The sequence below is a fragment of the Aphelocoma coerulescens genome, chromosome 5 (assembly GCF_041296385.1).
Source record: "Aphelocoma coerulescens isolate FSJ_1873_10779 chromosome 5, UR_Acoe_1.0, whole genome shotgun sequence".
In the NCBI taxonomy this organism is placed as follows: Eukaryota; Metazoa; Chordata; class Aves; order Passeriformes; family Corvidae; genus Aphelocoma; species Aphelocoma coerulescens.
In genome coordinates this window covers 35,117,387-35,133,748 of record NC_091019.1, presented here as the reverse complement: position 1 = coordinate 35,133,748, position 16,362 = coordinate 35,117,387, and the positions used below count along the sequence as shown (strand labels likewise).

General features: G+C 38.6%; 1 long non-coding RNA gene across 2 annotated transcripts; it reads right to left on the bottom strand.

Moving 5' to 3' along the window:
* Positions 1 to 6,483: 6,483 nt before the first annotated feature.
* On the bottom strand, positions 6,484 to 15,984 carry LOC138110799 (uncharacterized). 2 transcript variants are annotated; one of them, XR_011151067.1, is made up of 3 exons: positions 15,912 to 15,984; positions 14,378 to 14,462; positions 6,484 to 6,686 (listed from the first exon to the last, which is right to left on the bottom strand). It is a non-coding gene; the product is annotated as an uncharacterized lncRNA (long non-coding RNA). The 2 variants fall into 2 exon arrangements; XR_011151068.1 differs by lacking the exon at positions 6,484 to 6,686 and adding an exon at positions 12,934 to 13,026.
* Between the last annotated feature and the right edge of the window lie 378 nt (positions 15,985 to 16,362).

Genomic DNA, 16,362 nt, shown 5'->3' with positions numbered 1-16,362 from the left:
CTTAGTAGAGGACTTCTAACTTTTCCTGCTCTGCTCAAGGATTTTCCAGGCCTATGTTTAATAGATGTTCAGCCATAAACAAAGCATTCCTTTCTGTTAAATCAATCTCCACTCAAGATCTAAGATGAAGGCACAAAATGGTATAGTGTAAATTGCTCTAGAGTAAGGTGATAAGTAGGGAAATATGAATGTTCTTGTTTATGATTTTGTGGCCCTGCACAGATACCATTCTCATAAACAGATAAGTCTCTCAGCTTATGGTTATTGTTCTGAGATAATATGATATGACAGGTCCAGATGTTTGAAACTTGCAACAATTCACAGAATGGGAGCAATAAATTCTGCTAAAGGATATATTTAATTCAATTTATAGTGTATCTGGCACTGCCAGAGCTGTGGAATTTCTAGCTGAGTATAATATAGAAACCATTACATGCTCCAGCAAACTTTGGAAGTGAAGTGTGCAAGGCAGAGAGGATGTTGCAAAGCTGGTATTCTTTCTATCTGTTAATCAGCAATCTCTGTATTGCATTGCTATCACATGTTGTATTACGCTAGATTTTCCTAGTCTTGAAACAATTAGCAGAAAAATCCTTTATGAAAACTTCATCCATGTTGTGCAGACCAAGCTCTTTAATCTCATTCTGAATTTCAGAAATCCATGTAGCATGAACCTTTGAGAGCATGGTATGGACATGGTCTGTTGCACTAAAACCAACTTTTCTAAAGAATAAATTGTATACCTATTTCATATTCAGTCACCCTTTAAGTCAAGTTACCCCATGAAGACCATTCATCCAGTAATTATACCTAAATATATTTTATATACCTGTGCACTGTGACACCATAAGACAACAATTTAAGTTTCTTTGTTACTAGAGCTGTAGAGCCATCAAAAGGGAGCTGTTGATTTTTTCACATGATTAAGGGGAATTTTCAGTGTCCCTCCTAAGACATAAGTATTCTTATATAAAATCCTGTATATGTGTATATATTTGTGTGTTTCAACTTCTGTCAGAAATTAGGGCTTATTGAATTGCCTGAGCCACATGCATGCGAGGAGACATGAAAAAGAAGTCTTATTTTTATGGTGGTGATCCTGCCAATAATCATCTTCAAACTCTGCACTGTTCTAGCCTCTTCATTCTCAACATTTGAAAGGCTGAGTTCTTTCATACAGCTTGGACTATTAACAGCACTATTTAACAGACTTGTTTATATTATTCTTCCATCTAGAAGGATAGGTATTATAACAAACATTTTCCACTACCTTTAGAGCTGAAAAGAACATCTCATCAGACAACATCTCCTTGCCTTCATCTCCCTCCTCTGTGTATGAAACGGTCCTTCCCCCTACAATTTACTCTTCTCATTCACTAATTATATAATACAAGAAAGACAGTGAATTGAAGAATGGCAAATCCAGTTTATTACACTGCACAGCTTCTTAGCTGCCAACAGGTCTGCAGACATTTTTGAAGCACTTGTGCGTAAGGCCTCAATGCAAACCACTCTGAAGAGCCTGGATATTTACCTGGCTCAGAAACAAACGGTTCTGTTTTCTTCAGGGATGAGCAAGTCAGGCACCATCACAGGCCTCTGCTTTACCTGAGTTCCTTCAGTACTTTGTAAATGATGTGATATCAAGGACTTCTTTACCAATAGAAAAAGTATTCTTTGGTATTTAGAGTTACCCAAGAGTGCATTCTCTATCAACATTTGCTTCATAAAGCAGCACAAATCAGATCATCATAGAATCATAGAATAGTTTGGGTTGGAAGGGACCATAAAGATCATCTAGTTCCCACCCTCCACACCATGGCCAGGGATGCCACTTACTAGATCAGAATGATCAGGGACCAATCCAACCTAGGCTTGAAAACTTCCACAGATGTGACATCCACTGTTCCAGTACCTCACCACCCACACAGCAAAGAATTTAATCCTAATATCTAATCTGAATCTCTCACTTTAAAACCATTCCCCCTCATTCTATCACTGTCTGTCCACGTAAAAAGTCATTCTCACTCTTTTTTATAAGGCCCCTTTACGTACTGGAAGGCCACAATGATGTCTCCCAAAGCCTTCTCTTCTCCAGGTTTTTCTCAGCCTGTCTCCACAAGGGAGGTGATTCAGTCATCTGATCTTCTTTGTGGTGCTCCTCTGGACTCACTCCAACAGGTCCATGTCCTTCCTGTGCTGGGACCCCAGAGCTGGATGCAGCACTGCAGGTGGGGTCTCACCAGAGTGGGCAGAGGGGCAGAATCCCCTCCCTCACCCTGCTACCCACACTGCTCTGGATGCAGCCCAGGATACGACTGGCTTTCTGGGCATATTGCCAGCTCATATCCAGCCTCTCATTCATGAGAACTCCCAAGTCCTTCTCTGCAAGACTTCTCTCAATGGGGTTTCTCCCAGTCTGTACTCATGTCTGGCACTGCGCTCTTGAACTTGACCTTGTTGAACCTCTTGAGGTTCTTGTGGGCTCATTTCTCGAGCTTGTCCCGATGCCATCCCATCCTTCAGGTGTGGCAACTGCACCACTCAGCTTTGTGTCATCTGCAAACCTGATGAGGGTGCACTCGATCCCACTATGTCATTAATGGAGATATTAAAGAGCACTTGTCCCAATACAGACCCATGAGGGACGCCACTTGTCACCAGCCTCCATATGGACATGTAGCCATTGACCACAACTCTCTGCCTGCATTCATCCAGCCAATTCCTTATCTACTGAATAGTCCATCCCTCAAATTCATATCTCTCCTGTTTGGAGAAAAGGATTTTGTGTGTGAGAATGTTAAAGGCCTTACAGAATTCTAAGTAAATGATATCTGTGTCATTGGTAGATCACTAATTAATGGCATTCATTTCCTAGCCTGTATCAAAAAAAAAAAAAACTAGCTTCAGTTTATTTTCTATTGCAAGATTTAAATCATTACACTAAAATATTCCTTAAAAATTGAGACTGACTCACTTAAATACTCTCCCAGTTTTTCAGTAAATCAATAACTTCTCACTGAGACAGTTGTGCAACAAAACTTGTGGGGAAAACATTACTCAGACCCAACTTCCGTAGCTTACTTCTGAGAATTGATGTGACGATAAAGAAGTTCCACGCTCAAGATACCTCATATCTGCAGCTCCATTAGGCAATTTCCCACTCAGAAAAACAGAAAACATACATTTACTGTAATGTGTCTTAGACAATTTCATGTTGTTTATCTATTATTCATTCTCCCTATTGTAAATAAGTAATAATTTTTTTCAGAAACCCTCTTGAAATCCATTTCCTCTTTAAAATCATCCATATTTCCAAAGATAATTATTCACCCTTCAGAGACTAGTTTTAGTATTGTTTTAAGAATGCTGCACTAATTTTCATTAGTGGACTTCATTCACATTCAATGTGACCACACTTATTTTATCTAGGCACCTTCAACCTGTTACTTATGTATTCAGGATCACTGTTCTGTCTCCTTTTGAAAATATCTATATAATCAATTTTTTAATTCCATGTAATGCTTGAAAATGGAAACAAAGAAATAGTTCACTGCTTTTTCAATATCAACTGTACTTTGCACTCCTGTCCTGGTAAATGAATATTCCCTTTTCCTTCTCTTATAGAAAACTTTTAGAACTTTGTTACATCATATGCTGTTCTTATCTTTATTTTCTGTGGAAATAATTTACTACTATACTCTTATGACAGCTGCTTTCATTAGATGACAGCTCTTCTTCACTTTCTTCTCTGTCAGTTTGCTTTCCCAAAGACCTTTATGTATCAGCTTCTCATGTTTTCTAAAGGTGATTTCTCAAGTAGTTTTTTCAGAGATATGTTTTCTCATGACTTCTTTACTTTGGAATAATAAACTATTTCAGTGTATGATAATTTCCATTCAGATTAGCATCAGTTCTTTTTACTGAAAAATAAGACTAGAAGCTCAGTCTCTGAGTTTCACAGCAAGACTGTTCTATCACCTAGCTATCTAGGGAATGGCATACACTAGCCATCAGAGAAAATCAGAAGTCATATCCAAGTCCAAATGGCCATATTTCCACACCCATGATTTTGTAGTTCTATCAGGTCTGGAGTTACCATTTGCTCTTCTACCATGGAAAAGCCACATTCTGACTGACAATTCAAAGATCATAACTTCAATATCAGCAGATTTTCTTACTCTTTCCTCTGAGCTACTCTCCTCCTGCATACTTCACATTGCCTTTAGCAGCACTTCTGGGGCATAGGTTGAGCAAAGCTGTGAAAAAACCACAACATCCCACTCACTGACCCCATTTTGCCCTAGGCTACACGTTTCTTCATATCTCTATTCTCATTGGCAAGCCTATTCCAACTGGAGAGGAAACTATGCCATTAATTAACCATTTCTGGGCTAAGCAGATGGAGAATGTGCATTGATGTGGACATGTAAACAGATACATACCTATCTCAGTATGTGTATACACAAAGGAGATGTACGCACATTTTTATATTTCATAACTGCCCCTTGAATGCCAAAATATCCTCTATTCTGAAATCAGGTCTGCCTCAGAGCATGCACTCATGACAACTGCTTAGGGGGAGACTTGTTTTTCTGTCCTCTGCCTTTTCTACAATTATGTGGGAATGAGTTTTTTACTACGTTTTGTGAGTTTTTCTTGCAAAGCTCTACGTAAGTGTTGTCACTCAGTCACTTTAACATCCTAATTATTTTCTGCTATTTTTTTCTATTCCTTCAGCATGAAACATATCATAGTTTGATATATCAGAGATATAGTGGAAGAAAACCAAACCACATCACCCTTTTAAAATGCTGCTAAATTAACATTATTTGTTTTGGACTGAATTGTCACTGACAGACTACTTTTAAATCAGTTTCTCTGTACCTTCCTAAAGTCAGAGTGTCTGTGACAGTAGATCTGTTTCCTTGGGCTGCAGACTGTTTCCTAGCTTCTTTGTTTGCAAATGTGGATTAAATATCTGTGGATTTGATTTGTCTTGCAGCTCAGTGATATAAGATGCAGTCACCTGCATTTGCAGCTGTCTTCCTATAGATTGCAAAATGGATGGAATTCATTCTGTTCAGAATTTCTTTTTCTTCCAGTTGTGCACATCTTTACACAGTTTTATTAGGACCCTTTTAGGCTTGATTTGACTTCTAGTTGAAGATGAAGAAATTATTCATAGGGACAAATTTATTACAGTAGTCTGTGATTTTTCTTGCCTGTAGTGATCAGTCTCCTCTTTTCTGCACCAAACAGGCAGTTCCTGTCAAAGTTGATAATAACTGCAAATATTCAGACTCTTAAAACTCAGGTTGTCTTATCTAATATGTTTCTGTTTACCTCCAGTATAGTAATTAAGGGCTAGATCCTCAAAGATATTCAAGCACCAACATGAAACTGGTGGAACATTAGTGTCAAAATATTTTTTGCAGGTTTTTTTGTAAATGCAAGCTCACATGTTTCAAGAACATCTGTGGTTCCAGCAGTCATTTGACTCCCCACTTTCAGTCTACCAGCACTAAATAGGTCATTCAAAAATTCCTGCAAGGGAAAAAGAACATGAAGAATTCATATTTGGGGGGGCCAGTACAACCCAGTGTTTTAATATGGCGTCATTAATGAGGCAACAGACCTCAGAACTTGGAAATTCCCTCAGGAAACTCTGATAATTTTACCTTAGCTCTTGGATTGGAATGGGTCTTTTCATTCATTAATATCTGCTGCCATAATTAATTTGAACATATTAGAACAAATTACCCCACCAACACCACTATCTGGCTAGGAAATGAGTGGATATGAGTACACCTAATTTATGATGGTAAATGAGTTTCATCTAACTGATTGTTGGTCCTACATAGGGGTCTCTGGGTTGGTGTGTACAATGCTGTAGGGGCAGATGCATCTCGTTGTTGCATGAATATGTGCTCCATTGCTTCACATAAGCATGCAAAATTTCTTTTTACCTCTCCCAGTAAGTCTGGGTTTGTGTGATAACCACACCTCCAAACTTATTTCTCCCTTCTCAGTCATGCTACTCCAGTCTTTCTAATTCATACACTGGTTCCACCACAGGAAAACAGACAAGCAGGATTTTGTCCTTTTTAAGCTCTGTGTGCACAACTTACATGTTTGTCCAGGACAGCTGAGGATAATGAAGAGTTACATATCAAATGGCAAGATATTATACTGGCGTTGACCATGGCTGGATGCCAGGTGTCCAAAGTCATTCTATCACTCCCCCTCCTCAGCTGAAGAGGAGAAGCATAAAGATACTGAAAAGCTCATGGGTTGAGATAAGGACAGGGAGAGATCACTCACCAATTACTGTCACAGGCAAAACAGGCTCAACACTTGGAAATTAATTTATTACCAATCAAATAAAAGTAGTGTAAAGAAACAAAACAAATCTTAAAACACCTTCACCCATCCCTCCCTTCTTCCTGAGTTCAAATTCACTCATGATTTCTCTACCTTCCTCCCTGCCAGTGGTGCAGTGGGACAGAATGGAAGTTGCTGTCAGTTTAGTCACGTGTTGTCTCTGCCCCTCCTTCTTCCTCAGGGGAGGACATCTGAACTTCTGCAGTTCTTCATGAACTGCTCCAGTGTGGGTCACTCTTCCATGGAGTGCAGTTCTTCAGGAACAGGCAGCTCCAGCCTGGTGTCCCCCAGGGTTACAGGTCCTGCCAACAAACCAGATGCAACACAGGCTTCTCTCCCAACATGGGCTTCTCTCCCAACACGTCCACAGGTCCTGTCAGGAGCCTGCTCCAGTGTGGGCTTCCCATGGTGTCACACCCTCTCCAGGCATCCACCAGTTCCTACATGGGCTCCTCCATGGGCTGCAGGTGGATGTCTGCTCCACCATGGACCTCCATGGGCTGCAGGGGCACAGATGCTTCACCATGGTCTGCACCACAGGCTGTGGGGGAATCTCTGGTGTCTGGAGCACCTCCCACACCTCCTTCTGCACTGACCTTGTGCCTGCAGAGCTGTTTCTTTCTCATATTCTCACTCCTCTCTCCAGCTGCTGCTCTGCAGTGGCTTTTCAGCCTTCTTAAATAGACTATCACTGAGGCCCTACCACCACCATTCATGGGCTCAGGCTGGGTCTGTCATGGAACAGAATTGACTGTCAGACAAAGCTTCTGGCAGCTTCTCACAGAAGCCACTCCTGTAGCCCTCCTGCCACCACAGATCTACCCTGTGCCAATTGTGTGACTGGGCCAAATTCTGCAAATTCTGATTTGGGCAGATCTCAATGGGAAATTTACCTCCATGAACTGCAGAATTTAAATCACAATACATTCAAGGTTTCTTTTGTTTACAGATAAATTTATATGACTTTTTTAAGGTGATAGATGTCCATAAAGTGTATTTCTACATCCATAAGTCCTGTATGTTTGCCAGTCAGATGACTCCAGTCATCTCTCAGAATTCCATACGGCTTAAATTATTTTGAGACAAGTTCTTTTGGAAAAGTTGAGATGATCTAACTGAATACAGCTTTCTTAAAAACCTCACGTGCTCCATCTGCACACTTTCTCATCTTTTAAAGGACGATAGCAAACACTACAGAGGAAATTCTTTGCTGATGACAAAGGTTCAGTAGCTTTCCCAGTTCCTGCTCCTCCTCCATCATTCCTTACAGGTTGATCTTTACAGCATGTCTAATACATTAATTTAGTCTCCTTTTAGCTCTGGTAACCTCACTGCCTCATTTTTGGAGAAAAACTTCAGCAGCTACAGCTGCCACATTGTGTGTGTTTGGTTTTACACATCCAACTAGATTAATATTTCCTGGAACCTCTTGTAAGTGTCAGAATTTCTTAAATATTGTGTAGTAAAAAGTGCTATCACAGTGCCACAAAACATTTTGTTATCTGCCAAAGAATTCTTTGTGCAAGCTGGGAAAATTTATGCAAAGATGGGAAATTATTAATAATATATGACTGAGTATAATTAAAATATATTTCCATTCTGCATGAAAAAATATTTGGTAATTCAGATATTTTGGGGTGTTTATGAGTCATAACTTTCCCCATCCAGGAAATGACCTTTAAGTAGTCTTTTCTTGATTGGTACAATTTCAGACATGAATTTCATAACATATAAGAATATTATAGGGTATTTCCACTCATCGTTGTTCTGTGTCAAAGAGATAAATAGGATGATGTAATATAATTTTCCTTAACTGAGCAACCACTATGCTATGTATTACTTTTATCATATGAAAGTAATTAGTCAACAGGTAGATCCTATTAGTTGCAATTGCTATCACAAGAAATCTTATCTCAATGCTCATTGTCATCACTTGCAATGTCAATATCAGTTGCAGAAAATAAGTAATATATACAATCGCTAACTCAAATTGCATGACTCTGGGACTAAGGCTTTGAGGGAAACATTGTTAATTTCATCATTTTTATTAACCCACTAGTATTTTTTTCCTCTCTTAAGGCCACTAGGACTAGAATATCACTGAATTAAAACTGAGATTCTCCCATATGCAGCAAATTTTGACATGGCACTGCATCTAACATCTGTAAAAGGGATCAGAGATTAGGCGGAGTATATTCTAGGAAAAGATACTGAATTTACACTGAAAGAAAATCCCCAGACCAAAATCAAATTCCTAGTTGCCAGGTCATAATTCTTATCAAGATGAAAGCATCATCAGTTTCTGGGTGACAAGTTCTTATGAAAACCAGAACACATTTAAAGCCCAGAATTTACTGTAGCCCAGTTTATTTCATAACTATCAGTATTAGATAAAAACCTCAAAACCCTGAGACAAGCCTTGAAAGAAGCTGCTGCTTCCAGCATAGCAGAGAAGAGACAAGCCCTGTACTCTGGGTGGAAGCCTCCAGAGCTCCTTTAAACAGGAGAAGCAGCAGGAAATGAAGAGCCTCTTGGCTTTGCTGGTGTTACCACATTACTCAAGGCGCACATTCTGTCACTGTCATCCAGGTTTACCATCCACCTGTTGAAGAGTGTCCATAAAAACAGGAAATCACACAGTCCACTTTTCTTCACCTCACTATCCACTCCCATTGCCCAGTGCACTCACTTTTCCTTTGTTCCTGCAAAATCCCATCTGCCCTTTTCTCCCCTGCTTCCACTTTACTCATATTCACTTTCACTGTTCCCAAGTTTACTTTTGCCCATGGAAAATTTTAGAAATACATACATGAATATTTGAGACTCAGTTCTTTCTGGGTCCCTAGAATACTGTTCTCCCATTATCCAAACAAGGGATATGCTGAAATACAGCTCCAATTCCTTCCCTGTCCATGCATAGAATTTCATTTCCACAGGAATCTTGTGTAAGCACAGAGGGAAGGACTGGTGGATACATGGATCTGGCCTTGGCACAAGGCTGGAAAATGGGACAGGTCTGCACTCCTGGATCATAAATCTAAAAAGTATTCCCATAAATATACATTTAGACATTATTTAGAAAATAATTGTGGTGATGAATATCCACCTACTCAATCTACGTATTACCCATCAAGCCTACCACATGCTATTTTCTACATACTTCTGTCGGGAGAAAAACATTACTGGTGAAGGGACAACTAAAGTTGTGATGCCTGCTTAGTTGTTTTATCTTCAACTGAGAACATTTTATTGTTTTGAAGATTCCAAAACTGTCCACTAAAAATAGGATTGAAATCAAAGTAATTCACAGTCCTCAACAGCCTGTCATCATCTTGCCTCCCAGCTTGCATTCAAAAGTTAAGCACAGAAAGGAATCCAACTCAATATATTCTTCTTCTATTTCATTTGCATCAAGATACGGGAAGCAATACATCTACAAGTCCATGATAAGAGAAAAGTTCACTGTTTGAAATACCAGGTAAGTTTTGCTGTGTTCTCAGTTTCTCTCTTGGTATGTAATCACTATCTGAGACAGATGAAAATGAACCAAGAATGAATTTCCAGTTTCTGGGATATGGAAACTACAAAAAAGGGGCAATTTTTACTATCTTCTCTGCACACTTTACAAATAATCTTGCTTCACTTTAATTGCCAAATCACTTGCAGAATTTATGACAGAAGAGAACTAAAAACAACACGTCACACATTATTTGATGCCTTTTCCCAGTAATACTAAGTTATAATCATAACACTGCCATGTGTGTCTCAGCATAATAAATTTGGAACTAGTACATAACTTCAGTAAGACAGCAACATGCAAAATGATGAAAATAAATCATGTGAGCATCTGACAAAGACTTCTGCCAGTCCACAAATCTGTGATAAAATAACAGCTACTACAGTAAACAAAAGGAGATATGTCTGCTGTAAAAAGATACATTCAAGTCTAAAAGTGTAAAGCAACAGTGCACTTAGAATTTCTCTCCCAAGAAAAATTTGGCATAAGGAATAAGAAGGCATTCCTATATGGGGCTGGGTTTTAACAGACTTTGAAACACACATGACACCCTTTATACAGATTCAAAATTCTAAATTATCACACCAGCAAAGCCTGGGCTCAAAGAATGAAAAAAATGGCAGAAGAACATTCATAACCTCGGGAGATAGTCAGCTCAATACTGACTAGCCAAGCAGGAATGCTTAAAATGTTTCTTCTTTTTAACCTCCTGGCTTGCATAGCAAACTGTGACTTATACTGACATTCTGGAAACAAGTGCAAGGAATAAACTTTATCAAATACCAAAATTTCTTTTTATCTGGATTTCCTGAACACTGGTCTAAAAATCTCTGCCAAAACTCTTAATTGCAACAAAGCTTTTTCAGCATTTTTTTTTTTTTTGTGGCTGAACAAAAACAGTGACAACAGAAGACAAACACAAGCAATCTCCAACAGAGACACTACTGACACTACCAGCTTCACTGTGAAAAATACAGGCTCTGTAGGTTTATTAATTCTTGTGAGCATGTATGTGCAAACACATAGAGACAGAACTCTGTGAAAAAGCTGTAAGACAACATATTCTATGTGTCATTGCAAACCATGCTAGTTCATTACTAACCCATTCATGACAACAGAAGAAAAATAAACCAAATCCTAGCTTGATTATACAACCAGCATTTCAGCTGGAGGTCTACAATAAGGTAGCTTCAAAGGTCAGGTACATGAACTACATTTTCAGAGGAAAGTCCTACATAAGGATGTTAGTTTTGAAGAGATTAATCCACTTTCTAGATTGCTAGTTTTCCCTGAAATACATAGTAAGTACCCTGGAAATAAACATGAGTTCAGGTCCTTTTACATGATAACATTTGAATCTTTCTCAAGAAGTAAAGCTCAATTTCAGAGACATTTATTAGCTTTGTTTAAGTCAGGGGTGACAGAATAAGAGCATGTTCATGTTATAGCAGCAAAATTTTCTGGCTTCCCTAGGTCACAGATGGGAAAGTCCAGTGAGAGAACCACGAGTCTGTGAAACCTAGGGGGAAAGTAGCAAGATGTGAAGTGGACCTAATACTAACATGTTCCTCAAAACTGAAAAAAGTCTGGACCACATCTGAGGCAAATAGCTCAGTCCCGTTTCACATTTTGACAGGTCTTTGGGGAATAAAAACCTGAAGGGTTATTATGGATGACTTATGAAGGGGACACAAGTAGATGACACTAGAAGTAATTTGAGGATTGGACATCTTACAATATAATTTTTTATAACCCAATTCAAATATTAAATTCAGTCTAAAAATTTGGACTTCTTGGCCCTCCCTACAGTACTGTATGAATCCTGGTGTTCACAATGTCTATGTTCTCTGTTAATAATGAGACCGTGCATGAAGCATAAGAATTTTGTGCTCTATTTCTAACTTAATGGATAAATTATCTCAGGCCTCTTGAGTAGCATCTTGTAAGGGGTTCAATTTGCCAGACTGGACTATAAATTCTATTATTTCATTGCTATTGTTGAAACTTTTAATGATTTTGCTTTATATGTGCACATCAATGGGGATTTATGGATCCACAGAAATAGCAGAAAACCATTTGAAAAAGTTTACAGCTACAGCTAGCTGTAAGTCCCAAACTGGATCTAAAATCACATTTCTCAGAATGACTGATGAGATTCTACTGTTCTTGAGAAACGGATGTTAGCTGTGTTTCCCTGCCCCTCTAGGCCTTACTTGCTCCCATAATATTTAAGTATTGCAATACAAAAAATATTTTCAAACTTTGTCACATATGAATTTGCACTAAGGAAATGAAGGCTCTCATAATAACTTGTCACCAGACTCTTCTGTCATCCTGGGAATTTTAAAGAAATATTCCCTGGAGATATTCATGGAGAACCCATGAATATAAAACAAATAGAAACAAAATGTATTGGAAATTCCCTTACATGATGTTATTTTAAAGACTGATGAGTCCTATATTTGGTATGGAAGAATCTTCACTGGGATACACTAGAAATGAATGAATAATCCCACCTACAGCTTTTCCTACTCTTCTGCTTTGTGGAGGTGCTGGTGAAGAACAGCTGCATCAGCACACAGCAACAGAAGTACCAAATTCTGTGGGTTTATCCCTTATAGCTGTGCAAAACCTGCTATAAACTACAAATTCTTTTGGATTTTCTCACCTATAAAGATGGGACTACAGTATCTCACTTGTGAAGAGTGATATGATTCACCACAATTAGATTCAAATTAGAGAACTATTCCTTTTAACAAGTATAAAAAATTACATCACTGAAGAACAATCTGATGTTTATTACATGTAACTGCTAGCCTTGCAATGTGTGAGGCATGCATGTGAATATCGGCACGTCTGTAAAAGTTCAGCAGCAGCAAAGATCCTTCTCCTCGTCAACATTTTTGAACATGATTTTTAATGAATGCAATCTGCTGTGTTTGGAGGGTAAACACTAACTGGAAATAAATTCAAGATGAAAATCTTTATTGTCACCTCTTCCAGGAAGAGAGATGGAGCTTCTTCTTGGCAGAACATCCTGAAGAGTACTGCAAGTATTATTCAGTGGTGCTCTGCCTCTGTCCTCTTCAGAAAATGCTTGAAGGAAGTATTCCACCAACATGAGACTGCAAACATTGATATTCTGACTGCTTCATCAAATCACTGTTTCAGATTTAATGACAGCTGTCTTTATCCTTGTTGGGCTTACAGAGCAAAAGGAAGGAAGTATTGATTTAGCGCATTTTCTCCTGCGTTATCTTTGACAGAAGTTTTGCATTTTTAGTGGGTCCCATGACATAAAAAAAATATTCTAATTCTGTATGCTCAAGTAGAAAAGTTCCAACAGTAGGATGCTATAAATAGACTATAATTAGAATTATTGCAGTTGTAGCCCTTATCATTATCCAGGGAAAAAAATTCTCTTGTGATTTTTTTATAAGGATATTGTAGACCTTTCCAGAAAGTTCCTCCCTCGGGAAAGGACTTCTATATAGTCAGATCCATCTTGGCTCTTCTATCTCTTAAATCCATCTGCTTTGCACTGTTATTTCATTTTTGGATGTAACTAGGCAAAGGTAAGATCCTAGTACATTGACCCTGCTCATTGATTCTTTTTCATAGTTGCTCGATTGATTAATGGGGAATAAAGAGAACTTTCTTATAAATGCCTAAGAGATTTGTAGAAAAAAATTCTTATCAGTACTTTTATATTCTGAAAAAAATTGGTAACTTGGTAAATTACATCAGTATTTTTCAGAACTAGAATCATCAGAATACTTTTTTCCCCACAAAAACACTAAACACTTCCTCTCTACTTCCCTAGCATCTTCCTTCCTTAGTTTAAAATGTTATTGTTCCTGTTGAGCCCAGCCCCTAACTTCTTCATTTTCAGGTCCGTAAAATGCAGATTAAAAGAGCTGCTTACATGGTAAAATATCCTGAGGCCAGTGAATAAAAAATTACTATGAACCCATTCTTACTATGAACTGCCCTGGTACATTGCATCCTCCCTTGTTCATCCCATGAACATTCCTCACAAAAGTTTTTAAACTTTTAAAATACATGTAATGGCTCTGTTAACAGATATTTTCTATCTTGCAGGAGTTAACCTGGTTGAGTTTGCCTACTGGCTGATGCACTTAAACCTCCCGTTCTGAGCTCAGTCTGTGAGCCTACAATACCTTATTGTTTGGTTCCTTATAGGTGGTAATGAAATTGGCATTCAGTTCCCTCTCCTGAATGGTTTCCATGAGACTTTGAAAAAGTTGTTTGCTTCTCCTGGTATTATATAACAATCTCAGTTTCAGCATGCAAGAAGGCATGCTCTAGTCAAATACCTTATCTCCAGGATTATATTAACAACTGAACGTGAGTCATTCTGGGCATCAGACATGTTTGTCTATACACGATATACAGTTAGGACTCTTTTAAAAATTAAGCTAAATCAGTTAGTTAAATGAATTGTCAACACATTACCTTACGACTTGGGCAGCCCTTCATTTACTACGCAAGTGGTCCTGTTGCACTTCTGTCTCCACGCAAGTTAACATTACACTGGAAACTGAAAAGAGTAGATTGCATTACATGATAGAAATCTGGTCTTGTCCAGGTTTAAATTAAGCTTTATATTAAGATTTTAAAACTAAATGGTCAGTGCCTAATAAGCTGGGTTGAAAGAGCACTGAACTTTCTGACTCCAGTCCAGCAAAATACTGAACCATGCTTAACCCTAAGGACACAAGTAGTCCCAGAGATTTCAGTGGAATTAAGTAAGTAGTTTCATGCCGACATCTATCAGTAATAGCATTCAGCACTTGCAAATGCAGTCACCAAAGCAAGCTCATAAGCACTGAGCAATAGATACAATGACCATGAATGTGTATCTACCACAAGAATAGCAAGTAACCACAGTGCAACCTTATGTGAGTTGTGAGTGACTTGAAAATAACCAATATTATTTTTTGATTGCAGCTTAGTCAGAACTAGAATATTCTATGAGGGAAAAAGAAAGGAGTCTTTTCCCCATACATTAAAATAAGAGGAAAAAATGTTCTGAAAAACAAAGTATAGGTACATACTTCACTGTAAAATAAAAGAGAGAATGGAAAATTTACACTGTCCCTGATAGAAGCTCTGTGTGTTGTCCCAGCAAACTGAACTGCAACTATTTCAGTGTTCTGGAAAATCACATTGGTATTTTATTGTTCTTTTTTGTTACATTTATAAGCTAGAAGTATTAAGAAATGCAAAGCACCTTCTATGAACATATTCACCCACAGACAAAAATCTTTGCCAGATATTTCTACAGGTGATGAAATGATTTAAACCTTCAGCACCTTATTTCAATCTATCATGTCTGATAGAATACCCTACCAGGCAAAAAAGGATATAATAAAGCTCTTCTAATCAAGAAATATCTGGAAACATGAACAATTGGTCTGTCATCAGGCCTTCTCAAAAGGACCCTATTCTTCCACAGTCTTTTAAAATTTTTCTATTTATTATGAAATTATTAAATTAATTGCATTTATAAACTAATGCCCTTTGGTTCTTAAAACAGGATTTTAAGCCTTTAGGACCAACTGAGCATCTCAGAAAATCATCCCAGACAGACATCTACCTCATGCTCAGTGCTTGAAAACACTACCACATTCCTCCTTGGCTTGAAATGTACCTACATGATCACAGTCTTGTGCCACTGGCATTCCTGCAATATTCTGGTCTGGACAAGGGATGTTACTCTTAACCTGAGATCTCTAGAAAAACAGTGGTCAGATGACCTGGTACCTAAATTCAGTAGCTGAGATAAGGGCATGCTAAATGACAGGATTAGGCTCCTTGCAGACACACAGTCATGGTGGTGACTGGCATCTCACTGGCAAATGAGAAAGCATTTACATGGCATGTGGAAGATTAAGGATTAAATCACTCATGTTCACATACAGGGTCTCGAGTTTGAGTCCCTGTCTGAATTCAGTCTCAGACTCACGTCTGGATCAAGGACTCCTACCTTTTAGGCATTCTTTCAGGAATCACTCAGGCCACGTGTCTTTCTGCTTCCTTAGCTAAAGCTCTTCTAATCTGTAGAATAAAATATTTAGATTTTAGTCAGGATAGGGAGCAGAACTTGGGTCACTTCTCTTGCAGACAAGTCTCCAATACAGCTGAGGAACCATCCCCTAACTACACTCAAAGAACATTTTATTCATGAAATACAAGCACCTTGAATAGCACGCACACACTGGGGGTGAAGGGGGTGTGTGTCTTAGGAAGCAGGTTCCCAACTGCTGCATGCCTTGCCAAGACGAGGCTGCCCCTGAGGAGCTGCAGTGCTTGGGCAACCCACACTTGGCCACAGAAGGCCCTGAGAGGCTGAGTGCACAGGCAACCTACACACGGGCAGGGGAACTGATTAAAAATGGCAGCAGAAGACCAGTAAGAGGCTTAAAGCTGCAGACCAA